Here is a 12,116-nt window from a genome sequence, read left to right as displayed (position 1 = left end):
TAATTAATAGTTCTGACTTATAAACGGCAGCTACTCCTCCACCACGACCCGATGTTCTAGGAACATGAAAATTTAAATAATTAGCAGGAGTGGATTCATTTATACTAACAAGTAAGTCCTTAACTAAGTTAGTCCTTAAATGAGTCCTCCTGTTGTAACCAGGTTTCAGTAAGACAGAATAAATCAATATGATGATCAGTTATCAGATCATTAACTAACAGACACTTAGACGAAAGAGATCAAATATTTAATAAACCACACCTAATAGTTTTATAGTTTTGTTCTGGTAAAGTAACTGTTAATTTTTATAAGATTTTTATGATTTATTTTTCTAGAGTTTTTATATTTATTTAATTTATATAAATCCTCCACAAGACCAACTCTGTTGTTTTACAGTTTTAGAGAAGGTGGTTCTGATTCACACAAACATCTGCCTCTTTCACAAGGGGACTGTTTTTTGAAACACTTTGCCTTAAATATTTGTACATTAGTCAAAATACAAGAGGAGTTCGGTTTTAACTTCATAAAAGTTTATATCTGATTTTAAATATGCTGATGGCATTGTGTCAGGCATTAGTGTTGGTCTTGTTGACCATTGTTTAGTTAAAAATGCGGTAGCTGCATCGGAACCCTTCGAAAATATTTGAAAGATTTGTAGTTGTTTTAAAATTATTGTTGCTCATTTAAGMTAATTTTGGCCTCATCCAGAACCTCTAGTTAGGTATCATATTCAAACTGCTTTCTAGGGTTATTTCTTATGACTGCTGAACTTTGATCTCTGTAATGTATAATGACGTGTGTTGTTTTTCTTATTGTTTCTCTTTAGCATCTCTTAAAACTGCAAATAATTAGTTGTTTATGCAGTTTTTAGAGAAAATACCAGCATCAAACAGTTTTGTCCACCAGAGTGAGACATTCTCTCATTTATTGTTTCTTATTTGTTTCTCATTGAGTTTTTCATCATTGCAACAAAAATCTCCCAACATGTATCTGCAGTGACTGAAAGACAAAAGTAACATTTTTTTAGGACTTGAATGTCCTAAAATAATAAAGTTTACTCTCACATCTTCAGTCAGGAAACCTGGTGGTGGAATAATGAAGTTCAGGATGTTGTCCAGAGGTTAGCCAAAGAGAATTGAGACTACTGTATAAGAGGACTAAAGAGAGTAGACAGAATTATAAGGAGATGCAATGTAGGTAAAAGATGGAAGTAGCAAAGGTAAAACAGGAAGCATAGAATGAGCGGTACGAGAGGTTGGATACTAAGGAGGGAGAGAAGGACCGTATTGACTGGTAGACCAAGAAGTATGAAAAAGGGATGCAAGTTATCGATTAATGAATTAATCTRAAGTTGATTGGTCTCATCAATTGACTGATTAATTGACAAGCAGACATTTTCTTAAAAACCCGAGTTTTTTGTTGAATAAAGAGGGTCTTTCCATAAAATGAAGGGCTAATTTTTAATAATATGTTGAAAAGAAGCACATTGTATTTTAAAGGGATCCATGATTAGTTGTAACATTAGACTTTATTTGATAAAAATATATTTAACTGTAAAATAAAGACTATAAAAACACTATAGGCTGTTTAGTTTTTATAATTTTTAAACTAAAAGTTTAAAATTATATTTTAACACGGACGGGGCCATTTTGTTTACACGCAAAGCATTCTGGGTAAATGATGACATCGATAGGTCATTGGTGGGAGGCTGCTAGCGAGTTATATCCACCCTGAAGGTTAATCTTGGACAATATCTGATGATCGACTCTTTTAAATGAAACCAGAGTGTGTCGACAGAGAGGGGAACGCAAAAATAACTCAGTCTGCAACTGAAAAAATGGATGGAGGACCTCAGTTTAGCTTGTTTGTCGCACTAGCTCCGAGCTAATACATACAAGGCAATATTGTGTCTTCTTCTTGAAAAGGTGGGCGGGCCACCTCGTTCCCCCCTCTGTACAGAGTAAGAAATCTGAGCTCAGTATGAAGTGGTGTTTTACTTGTTTCTCTGCTCCAACACACCTGATTTTAATGAATGGTGATTAACAGGCTTCTGCAGAACTCAAAAAAAGGTAATTCAATCTCTGAATCAGGTGGAAAATAGCAGAGAAGCAAATAAAACATGCAGGACAGCAGCACTTGAGGATCATTGCCTACCCCTGCTGTATAGGAGTAACAGATGGCTTCAGGTGGAGGTGGGACTGCATCAAGGATCGACCTTTAGCTCCTTGTTCCCTTTGCTGATGGACAGTCAACAAGATGAGGCCAGGCAAGAATCACTGTGTACTAAGATACTTGCAGATGACTGTGATCTGTGGTGAGAACAGGGAACAGGTGGAAGAGAACTTGGAGAGGCATGGTCTCGAAAGAAGAAGATTGAAAGTCAGCCACAGAGTACATGTGAGTGACTGAGAGGGAAGCAGGAGGAACAGTGAGGCTACATCAGGACTGCTGAACAACTGTGAGATAAATAGTGGCAGACAGAGATAGTTTGGACATGTGCAGAGGAGGAACTGTGACTTGTAACACTTCTGGTGCAGCCTGATGTCACGCCAAGAAGAAAATTTTAGAAATGTTTCTGATGAAATAACCATGTAATTCAAAAGCAACAGCAGTGTAAAGATTTAAATCATAGTGTTCAAATAAACCGCTGTTCAAAATTTGAAGACTGGAGTTATGGAACCATGTTTTCCACTTTGAAAGTCCATTCTATTCACACAAGTCTGCTGGCCCGGGAGGCYAATTCTGCTAAATTGGAAAACTGCAGCTCCACCTACTTATCCAAGCTGCTGTAGAGAGGTCCTTTTTTTTCCCTTAAACTGAAAAAAATCAGACTGACTTTGGTTGGGAGAGCTGTATCATCTGAAATAACCTGTGATTTCTTTCTGTCCTTGATACAGACACAGGTTGTCAGATATATTCAGTCAGGTTTTATCAGATATCAGATATTAGCAACATGATGACGTGAAGTGTAAATATTTCCTAATATGTAATGTGTTTTTTAAATTTCTTATGCTATTTCTTTTACTTCAATCTATGTTTCTCTTATGTCTTTCATGAGTTCGTGGGTTGGAGCCAGGCAGTGGGTTTGTTTATTTGTTGTTGAACTAAAATGTGGCGAACACAACAAAAGTTTTTTTTTACCAAGCGATTTTGGACTTATAACGATTCTAATCTTTTAAATTTCATAGCAGTTTATGTAAAGTCCATTTCATAGACCTTTACACCCAAATACATTCCTTTTTATTGAKTTAGTTTGGTAGACTTACTTATTTCTTTGGACACAACACTTTGGTAAAAGGTTGTTAAGGTTGGTAAAAGGTTGTTAGATTAATTAGCCAATCAAAATTTATTTGCTAATATTGGACAAGTTAAAAATACAGCAATCAGACTTTCCTGTGGGTAATCGGTTACCACAAGGAGAAAAATAAAAAATACATCAACAGCTAACTTTAGCCAACAAACTAGTTATTTTTGTTATTTTAACAGGAATTCATTTATGTGCTGTTTTTATGTGAACTAGTTCTTGTAGGAGTTACCTTGGTCGCGTATGTCTGTCTGTCTGGTCTGGTCTGGTCTGTCTGTCTGGTCTGTCTGGTCTGTCTGGTCTGTCTGTCTGGTCTGTCTGTCTGGTCTGTCCGGTCTGTCCAGTCTGGTCTGTCTGGTCTGTCCAGTCTGGTCTGTCTGGTCTGTCTGTCTGGTCTGTCTGTCTGTCTGTCTGTCTGTCTGTCTGTCTGGTCTGTCTGGTCTGTCCTGTCTGGTCTGTCTGGTCTGTCTGGTCTGTCTGTCTGTCTGTCTGGTCTGTCTGTCTGGTCTGTCTGGTCTGTCTGTCTGGTCTGTCTGGTCTGTCTGTCTGGTCTGTCTGGTCTGGTCTGTCTGTCTGGTCTGGTCTGTCCGGTCTGGTCTGTCTGTCTGTCTGGTCTGTCCAGTCTGGTCTGTCTGGTCTGTCTGTCTGTGGACAAAATTACTCAAAATCTTGTGGATGGATTGTATATTGAATCCGTCCAGATTGTCTGTCTGGTCTGTCTGGTCTGTCTGTCTGTCTGTCTGTCTGTCTGGTCTGTCTGTCTGGTCTGGTCTGTCTGTCTGGTCTGTCTGGTCTGTCTGGTCTGTCTGGTCTGTCTGGTCTGTCTGTCTGGTCTGGTCTGTCTGTCTGTCTGTCTGGTCTGTCTGTCTGGTCTGGTCTGTCCGGTCTGGTCTGTCTGTCTGTCTGGTCTGTCCAGTCTGGTCTGTCTGGTCTGTCTGTCTGTGGACAAAATTACTCAAAATCTTGTGGATGGATTGTATATTGAATCCGTCCAGATTGTAGATTGAATACTAATTCCTTTATGCTGTGCCCTTCATACACTTAAAATCATGTCTGATATTTTTGTTGCACTTTTTTAAAATCCTTCTGAGGATCTGGCATCTTTTCTCTGGTGGTATGTCTTAACCAAGCCATTGAGTAGGATGCAGGTTTTCCTCCATCAGCCGTGCAGAGTTTTGGCTGTTGCCGCAGGTTTAGATTTTTCAGCCACAGTAGGTAGGCGATGGAAACTTTACCTTTTTTCCTAGGAACACTTTTGTTGTTTTGGTCCATGTTCAAATTTCAAAACACTTGTAGCCACTGATTTAGGCTACAAATTTTGGTCTGGTTGTTCGTGCAGCTGAACAGCACAACAGGTGCCTGAACTCTGCAAAGCCATTTTAGTTAATTCTACTTCAGTTGTTAAGTGTAAACAAAACAAAACCAGAGTCAAAACCAAACCCACAATCATTTCTACAGTAGCACCCAGAGCCAGAGGGGAATGAAAACCACCAAATTGTTTAGTTGGTAAGTCCAGACCTTATTTAGAAATTCCATTGCAAATAATTTGACATAATAGTTCACAAAACAGCTTAGAATATAGAGAAAACTGAACAGGTTGAAATATATGACCCAAACAGAATATAAGCAGCATCGGTAGAAACTAAATTAAATTTTTCTGCACTCTTAGAGACTCCAAGTACACAACAAAATGCATTTAAGGCCATAATGAAATGTCCCCTTTAATACTTTATTCATGCTACATGCCATAACTTTAACACTCATAGAGCTTTATCTAAATAACCATGTAATGCTAAATTGGCAAAGGTGAAAAGATTTATAAACTAGATACAGCATAGCAGTAGTATATATTGACCCCCGAACAAATGCAAAGCACCAATGCATCAGAACTCAGAAGTCACCAGAACAGATTTAATGTTTTGTGTGGGGGTCCGAAGGGGGCTCATTGGTGGGCTCGATGGATCATCAGATCTTCATCAGAGCTAAATAAAAAAAATAATACCTGAAGCTCAAATGTTAAATAGTTTTTGAGTTATAAGCATTTTTGTATATCCAAACACTCCTTTTTCAGATGGAGCCCCCTCCTCAAATATGGGGTCTACCGTAAAATCGTTAGCTGGCGCATCGTAGGTTGGACACATCTACATTCCTACCAAATTTCACACTGATCAGTAAAGCCATTTCCGTGGTACGGCTGGGGTCATAAATATTATTGCATAAACCAGTGTGAAATTTTAGAATTTGATTCCACTAGAAGATTACAGCCGTCTCTGGCTGTGTTTGGTCTAGTTTGTTTAAAGCAAATAATCAAAACAACAAAGATAGTAATGTTCATACCTTTCACACACCACTCCACACATGGCCAGTGCTAATCTTTAAAGTCGAGTTTCGGCCTGACAGGTTCAGCTGTTGAGAATGCAGGAGGAAGATAAGTGACTCCCCCTCACTTCCATCGATTTCTCTTCTGCTGAGTTGGACCAGTTCTAAATAAGTTCAGGGACGCACCTGCTCAGTATGGATGAGTTGCAGCTTTCAGGATGACTCGGGGAAGACTGATGCACATTTTATTAGGCGGCGCCTCGTTCAGGTGACTCGGCCAAATAATGGCCTTTTTGTGCGGGAATAAAAAGCTCACTAACTGGTTTGTCACCAGCAGTTATTTTTCATCTTAAAGCCAGATAAGTCAAAAAAGTCCATTTTCTTTGAGCGTGCGCATCATCTTTGTAGGTGTCTGTCACTCTCGGGTGTGTGTGCACCTTAATTTGTACTGCTATTTAGAATTAGTACTTATTTATTAACGTTTATTTAACCAGGCAAATCCCATAAGATCCCAGATTTGTTTATAAAGAAAGACCTGGGCCTCAAGGCAGCCTGAATATGCATGTTTTTGGGCTCTGAGAAGAAACCAGATTAACTGGAGAAATTCCTTGTGAATACCAGGAGAACAAAACAGAAAGAAAGACCCCAGACCCAACCGAGGGCTTGAACCCAGGACTTCATTGCTGAGACGCAACAGTACTAACCACAGTGATTAGATTCTATAGAAGTTATAGCTGCAGTATTGTGGCAAGTGCAGCTTAGTTCAGATGAAATGAGAGATTTGGTTTGTTTAGATAGAGCCTCTGAGTGTGTGTTTAATTGTTTCTGCTACAGAGTGAGGACTGTCATTTGTTTTAACCAACAAAGTGAGGTCATTTTTGGGAAGTGAGGACATTTTTCCGGTCCTCACTTTTTTGCAGCTCTACTTCGCTCTACTAGTTAGCTTTAGAGGTTTGATGTGAATTAAGTTTTGGTTCAGGTTAGGGTTAGGAATAGATTAGTAATGGTTAGGTTTAGGGAAAATGTCTGGGTTAGGCATAAATGCAGTTAGAAAAATGAACGGAAGTCAATACAACGACCTCAGTTTGATGGAAGTACAAGTATGTGTGTGTGGGTGTGTGTGTGTGAGAGAGAAATATTTGCAATGTTTGGGTGTCAGAAAGCCATGTGTGTATGAGGCTCATGCCTCTGCAGCGCATTCTGATCTTGATCTGATAGAAGCAGTGAGATACCTCAAGATAATCGCCTGAGATAATAGAGTTTTTATTGATTCATCTCACACAATCCGATTATCGCCCCTGGAGCATAAACTCTTGTAATTAGAGTAAATCAGCCAACAGACTGTAAAAGATGGACATTTATTGCCAGCAGATACAAAATCGGAGCGATTGTGAGCTGGCATGAGAGGAGCTAATGGTCATTGGAGCAGCTGGAGTGGAGAAAATGACAGCTGGCTTGTGTGGTGGGATGACGCTTCTGTTGTTTTGCTGATTCTGATCAGTGACTCTAATAACTTTAGACATGAGTCAGATTGAGACTGAGAAAACATCTGTCTTGACTTTACTCTGACAGAGTACAAACACATTTTCTTGTTTCTTTTTTTATTGTTATCATTTTTTATATAAATCAAAGTCATTTAGCATTTTCTAATTAAAAACTAAGTGGTAATCAGTTGTGACCTATTGGCTGTTCACATTTTTTAAAATCTTACATATTTTACTCACAGTAGTGGAATTAGATACACACATTAGGTTGYGTATGTATTTACCCCATTTGGCCATCTCTCTGTTTTGTTACTTTACCTAAAACATATTACCCTGTAATGACAGAATCAGCTTGAAGATAAAAGTAGGTAAAATGAGCCTCCTTCTCAGAATGTCTGGACCAAGGAGGTTCTGTATAACAACTGGAGCGCTCAGAAACCAGGTGACCATGTGATCGGCTGGTGAAGCTAACAGCTAACGCAAAACGGTCAAGAGTCTGGATTTCCCATTACTGTACATGTTGACACCAGAGCTGAAAAAAAGGACTGACGATGGAGAAATCATAAAAACTATTAATAATAATATTAACCCAATTATTGTTAATGTTTTACAGTTTAAATAATCTATTTAATGTTTTAAATAATGTCAGAAAAGCTGTTTGTGTTATGGATTTATTAACAGAAGATAAACAGAAAAACGTCTCATTTTACAACACAAGTCAGCAGATTTGATCTTATTTAGCTCAATGTGATCTGAGCAGAACATAATGTAACAGTTTAAAATTAAAATAATCTTGTAAAGTCAATGTAATCACTGTTATTTATTGAACTGGTTTGCAGATATTAGCTTGTGCAGCATACAGTATATACAGAGTGTAGCTTTGTTGAATCATGCTACAATTTAACACAAACTATTAAATATTACTTTGTCCTCTGGTTAATATTAAGACCTACAGAGTGTAAAATAATATTATAAATGTCTGATTAATATTTAGACCTACAGAGTGTAAAATAATATAAATATAAGTATTTTTAGGTTTCTGTTAGAGGAACCTGACTTGTTGAGAAGATGTTAGCTAATAGAGACAAGTTTCATCCTATAACCAGAGAACATTTTCTAACTGTTGACTGGTAAATATAAATATTCTTATTTTTTATGACAGTAAGAAGAAATAATAAATATAATTTATTACTAGCTGAAGTCATCATTTTTCAACTAGCTAAAGTCTAAGTTACAGGCTGACTTCAGGTCTGGTTTAGATCATTGTTACTTATAAATTATATATTTTTCTGGTATAAATCTGCTGTTTTACATGATTGTTGAATGAAATTAACATAGTTATTAATTTATTGTAAAAACATGACAGATAATCTGTGAAACAGATCCGGTTCAACAAAGTTTGTCTATTAGTTTCTATGGAGGCTGTGAGTTGTTGCCCTGTTTGGTCTGTTTCTGCTCCTCCATGCTGTCACAGATGCTACCAGTGTATGGTATGGGCGGGGCTCAGTCTAGTGATCTTTATATTTAAGTCTATGGGCTGGACTCATCTTTATGCTGTGTTCAGACCAAACATGACTTGAGGGTCTGGTTTACATGCAAATTCTATGGTGGATGCACATCTAGGGGCGTTGAAGTGTCATGGCGTGTCTTGCGCTCTGTGTTTTGAAGTGTTTTGCACATCTGGCACTGCGTGTTTTTCAGATTTCTAAGCATTTGATGGGCATACAGCACATCCAACGCAGCAGATGCTACAGTTGGAAAATCTGGAGTGGTGAAACTCGCTAAACTCAGAACTCCTCTGAATTACCTGGTGAATCCAGAAACGGTGGAGGAGTCCAATGACGTGCTTTTATTATTGTAAATAAATGAATAAAAGCCAAGCTACTCTCTCAGTTACATCTGCCAAAGAGGCCAGCAGAGGAAAACAACCAAAAGTCTAGTTTATTACTGTACTTTGTTCATTGTTTTTATTTTATGCTCCTGTACAGCACTTTGGTTTTTATTGTGCTTTATAAATAAACGATGAACGATGAACGAAAAGTCGAGGCTTCAAATGCGCATCTTTCCACACGTTGCTTCGACGCGCGTGTAGAGTGATTTGATGCCTGATACGAGCATCTGACTATTTAAGGTGTTGCACGCTTTTTGACTCATGAAACACGGTTGAAGTGATTTGGGCATCTGGTTAGCATGCCCTCTGGATCCCTACGAAGGGAGGTGTTTCAGTCATGTTCCACCAGGAAGAGACCTTGGAGCAGACCCCGGACTTGCTGGAGAGATTACATCTCACAGCTGGCCTGGGAATGCTTTGGAGTCCCTCCAAATGAGCTGGAGAAGAGAGCTGATGAGAGGGAGGTCTGGGGATCTCTGCTCAAGCTGTTGCCCCTGTGACCTGGTCTCAAATTAGCAGCAGAAGATGGGTGGACTTCACAGCTTTCACTTTAAAATTGAGAAGCCTCTTGAATGAGGAGTGAAATGTTTGAGAATCAAAAGAGAAGTTAAGCTGCCTTAAATTGGATTTCCTAGGATTAACAAGTCTTAATGACTGAAACCTAAACCAATAGTATGTTTTGTAAATTTGTTAAATATAGGTTTGAATAAACGAATAAGATGTGAGTTGTTACATTTTAGAAAATGCACAGTAAAAGCATTCATTTTTTTCTGAACCAGCAGTCTATTAATAGCTGTTTCCATGACCCACATACAAAATAAAATTGTAGAGGAAAGTATGATTTCAAAACATTTCACAATTCAAAAGTTTTATATTATATTAGTAAAAAAACAATAAAGTAGAACATTTTGAAGAAATTCGTAAGGATGCTGCCTGAAATTCCAATATTTGTTTCGCAATATAGCTCATGAACTTACAAATTATGATAATCTAAGCCTATGTTTGGATGTATAARCTGATTAAGAAAAATAGGGGAGGCCGGGGACAGTAGAAACAAGGGACAGTTGCAACACGTCATTTTTCTCCAAACAGAAACAATCAGTGTGATGACACTCACACTGTACATGCTCAGTTAGATGTCCCACCTTGCAAAGAAAAAGTAAGCAAATTCAAAAACTGCTCCAGGATTTATTTGAAAAAAACTGTTTTTGAGGAACCAAAGTATTTTTTTTTTGCCCAGCTTTATTTTTGTTCTACTGTTGTCACTGTTTTTGTGATCCATCTCAAACTTTTATGGTTTAAATAAGTGATATGTTGACTTTTAACAAATCTAGTTAACATGTATCCAGATCAGCTTATTTAGCTAACACATGAGGTTTTATCATGGCTGACAGGAAGACAATAAATCCATATAAAAACAGAGCATAAAGATGATATTAAGATGTTGAAATTAAGTTTACACCTAAAAGGGTATTGGGTGTTCATGACAATGTTATAGTTTAAAACATAAAAGTGTTTAAGATGTATTTTCTGCAGTTGTTTTCAACAATGGTTTTAAAATCCCAGTTTCTTTCAATGTAAAAGTTGCATAATGTAGGCGTACAGTGACAATAGGCAAAAYWAAAGTTAATTGCCTCACAAACTGATCTATTATCCTTGTCTCAAAAAGTCAACTGTATTTTATATCAATTAGAGTCTTTGACATCTGTATATAAGGTCTACTCTTCAAGGCAAATAACCTATATTAACCAATATTCGTCATTTGATCAAAAAGAATAAATAACACTAATATCATTATAACTTATAGTTTTTATTAATTTAGCAATAGTATAAATATAAAAATTATAAAACTTTTATTTACAGTGAAATATATTGTATTAATAATATGTTACAACCACCCCCCAAGCAATGTTACAACTGTCCCCGGCCCCAGGGTCAGTTGCAACATCTGACTTTTCATTTTTAAATGCAAATTGTGTAGAATGTACATCATTTATAAATAGTTTTGACTATTAACAGACAGATATAAGTTTATTGTATTAAAATTTGGTTTGTCTAATTCAAACCATCTCTGAGTAACAGAGTCAAATGTAAAAAAAGTGTTGCAACTGTCCCCGGTCTCCTCTAAATAGATTCAAGGTAAAATATTAAATCTGCTGCCAGTCACTCATTAGTGTCACTATTAGTTTCACTCTTGGAGAGTGTGGCAATTAAAACTGTGTCACAATGTAAAAAATACAAGTTGGGTTTTAAAAAAAAAATCCTGACTCAGTGTCAGAAGACTTTGATAATCACTTCAGTTTTTATATTTGTATGGTGTTTGTGTCGTAGATTTGACAAACTAAAAAGTGCCTTTACTTTTAGTTTTTAAAAGTAAATTCTGAGCTCAGATACAATGTGAGTCAGTGAGGATTTGAGTGATTGCTCTCAGCTCTTTGTAGAGATTAGACAGAAAGCAACAAGTCTTAAAGCAGTGAGAGACACACTGGGTGAAAGAAAACAAAAACGTATGTGTTTTAATGTATAAACAAAGATTAATAAAGTTTRTGGAGACAAATATTTTTTTTTAGAATTTGATTTACAGTTCACCCCACGTGGGACTTRTTACCCCATTAAGAGAGCATTTATGGGCGTGTTGAACTGTTTCACCTGATATAGAAAATCCAGTCATGATCAAAACATTAATGTTCATTTCTGTGCTTAGATGTGTTATCCTTTTTTATATTAACTTGTATATAAGTTTCTGCAGCCCAACGCTTTTGCCTGTGATATACACGTAACTGTTTACAAAAACATTTACCAAAACTTTGGGAGTTTTTGTCTCTCAAAAACAAACACTGTAACAAAACAAAAACTTTTTAATTATGTAAAATGTTGTTAAAAGCTATCAAATGCCACATCAGTCAAATAAAATCCAACTTTTCATGAATTCATATTGAATTAGGTTTTGATTGTGAACTAAATTTGAGTTATAGAGGTTTAAAGAGAACTGTTTTCTTATTGAAATCCCACTGTTGTCTGTGGAGAAAATATTCAGTTTCTACATTTTGTAATGTACTACTACCAATAGTCAAACTACATGATTGAAATGTGTACTTTTATGTAATACCCCCCCCCC

General features: G+C 37.0%; 1 protein-coding gene across 1 annotated transcript in view; it reads left to right on the top strand.

Annotated features, from left to right (window-relative positions):
• The window catches only part of elp3 (elongator acetyltransferase complex subunit 3), a 69,277-nt gene that overhangs the window by 11,696 nt on the left and 45,465 nt on the right, over positions 1-12,116 (top strand). The window lies entirely within an intron of this gene.

Source organism: Austrofundulus limnaeus, unplaced genomic scaffold, assembly GCF_001266775.1.
Source record: "Austrofundulus limnaeus strain Quisiro unplaced genomic scaffold, Austrofundulus_limnaeus-1.0 Scaffold590, whole genome shotgun sequence".
In the NCBI taxonomy this organism is placed as follows: domain Eukaryota; kingdom Metazoa; phylum Chordata; class Actinopteri; order Cyprinodontiformes; family Rivulidae; genus Austrofundulus; species Austrofundulus limnaeus.
The sequence above is the reverse complement of the archived record's forward strand: the minus strand, read 5'-3'. Positions and strand labels throughout refer to the sequence as shown.